The sequence below is a fragment of the Anopheles coluzzii genome (genome assembly GCF_943734685.1).
Source record: "Anopheles coluzzii chromosome X unlocalized genomic scaffold, AcolN3 X_unloc_58, whole genome shotgun sequence".
Lineage (NCBI taxonomy): Eukaryota > Metazoa > Arthropoda > Insecta > Diptera > Culicidae > Anopheles > Anopheles coluzzii.
Window position 1 is genome coordinate 12,501 of NW_026054489.1, and position 2,500 is coordinate 15,000.

Consider the following 2,500-nt stretch of genomic DNA (forward strand, 5'->3'; position numbering starts at 1 on the left):
ACGTTTAGTATTCGAGATATGGCCCGTCCTAGGTCTGACCGAGCAATTTTTGTTCCGCGCACTTTGTGCACCGTACACTTTGATGTTTGTATGAAAAAGTACCCTACCTAGGGACGCGTAGAGCAAATTTGTACCCCCGGGCATGTTGTCGATTGACGTTCTGGTTGCACTTTTCATCATCTAGGGTGCGTTCCTGACACGTTTTTGAGGGGTTTTAGCAAAAAAAAATTTTCGACTACTCGAGCTCTCTGGCCCGTTCGGTGCACATTTTTGAAAAAAGCTAGGGAGCTGCCCCTAGGTTCGGGGTGTCACAAAATGTTGAAAAGTGGTCGAAAAACCACTATCCAGAATCGGATGTAGAATCGTTAGACGAACTTAAAATTGTTCTACGACACCCATCTGCGACGTTTAGTATTCGAGATATGGGCCCGTCCTAGGTCATGACCGAGCAATTTTTGTTCCGCGCACTTTGTGCACCGTACACTTTGATGTTTGTATGAAAAAGTAACCTACCTAGGGACGCGTAGAGCAAATTTGTACCCCCGGGCATGTTGTCGATTGACGTTCTGGTTTGCACTTTTCATCATCTAGGGTGCGTTCCTGACACGTTTTGAGGGGTTTTAGCAAAAAAAAAATTTTCGACTACTCGAGCTCTCTGGCCCGTTCGGTGCACATTTTTGAAAAAAGCTAGGGAGCTGCCCCTAGGTTCGGGGTGTCACAAAATGTTGAAAAGTGGTCGAAAAACCACTATCCAGAATCGGGCTGTAGAATCGTTAGACGAACTTAAAATTGTTCTACGACACCCATCTGCGACGTTTAGTATCGAGATATGGCCCGTCCTAGGTCTGACCGAGCATTTTTTGTTCCGCGCACTGTGTGCACCGTACACTTTGATGTTTGTATGAAAAAGTACCCTACCTAGGGACGCGTAGAGCAAATTTGTACCCCCGGGCATGTTGTCGATTGACGTTCTGGTTGCACTTTTCATCATCTAGGGTGCGTTCCTGACACGTTTTGAGGGGTTTTAGCAAAAAAAAAATTTTCGACTACTCGAGCTCTCTGGCCCGTTCGGTGCACATTTTTGAAAAAAGCTAGGGAGCTGCCCCTAGGTTCGGGGTGTCACAAAATGTTGAAAAGTGGTCGAAAAACCACTATCCAGAATCGGATGTAGAATCGTTAGACGAACTTAAAATTGTTCTACGACACCCATCTGCGACGTTTAGTATTCGAGATATGGCCCGTCCTAGGTCTGACCGAGCAATTTTTGTTCCGCGCACTGTGTGCACCGTACACTTTGATGTTTGTATGAAAAAGTACCCTACCTAGGGACGCGTAGAGCAAATTTGTACCCCCGGGCATGTTGTCGATTGACATTCTGGTTGCACTTTTCATCATCTAGGGTGCGTTCCTGACACGTTTTGAGGGGTTTTAGCAAAAAAAAAATTTTCGACTACTCGAGCTCTCTGGCCCGTTCGGTGCACATTTTTGAAAAAAGCTAGGGAGCTGCCCCTAGGTTCGGGGTGTCACAAAATGTTGAAAAGTGGTCGAAAAACCACTATCCAGAATCGGATGTAGAATCGTTAGACGAACTTAAAATTGTTCTACGACACCCATCTGCGACGTTTAGTATTCGAGATATGGCCCGTCCTAGGTCTGACCGAGCAATTTTTGTTCCGCGCACTGTGTGCACCGTACACTTTGATGTTTGTATGAAAAAGTACCCTACCTAGGGACGCGTAGAGCAAATTTGTACCCCCGGGCATGTTGTCGATTGACATTCTGGTTGCACTTTTCATCATCTAGGGTGCGTTCCTGACACGTTTTGAGGGGTTTTAGCAAAAAAAAAAATTTTCGACTACTCGAGCTCTCTGGCCCGTTCGGTGCACATTTTTGAAAAAAGCTAGGGAGCTGCCCCTAGGTTCGGGGTGTCACAAAATGTTGAAAAGTGGTCGAAAAACCACTATCCAGAATCGGATGTAGAATCGTTAGACGAACTTAAAATTGTTCTACGACACCCATCTGCGACGTTTAGTATTCGAGATATAGCACTTTGTAGGTCTGACCGAGCAATTTTGTACTGAAATGTATGGTGAACATGTAATTCATTAAATAACATTGACTTGCATCGTGCCCTACTTCATCGGCACAGCTGTTATTGACTATCTTTAGTGGAAATGGATTGAGTTTGACCATTTTAAGCCCATTTCCTATGCCGTGCACCAACATTGTGTACCGATCAGGGAAAGTACGCTACGTACGCGTTCATGGATGTCGATGTTGGTACAAGTTGCCTTTCGGGATAGCCGTGCACCAAAACTGTGTACCGATCAGGGAAAGTACAAGACGGAGGGTGCAGCTCGAGCGTACGCGTTCATAGATGTCGATGTTGGTACACTTGCACCAAAATTGTGTACCAATCAGGGAAAGTACAACACGGAGGGCGCAGCCCGGGCGTACGCAATCATGGATGTCCATGTTGATACAATCTACGTGTACGTAC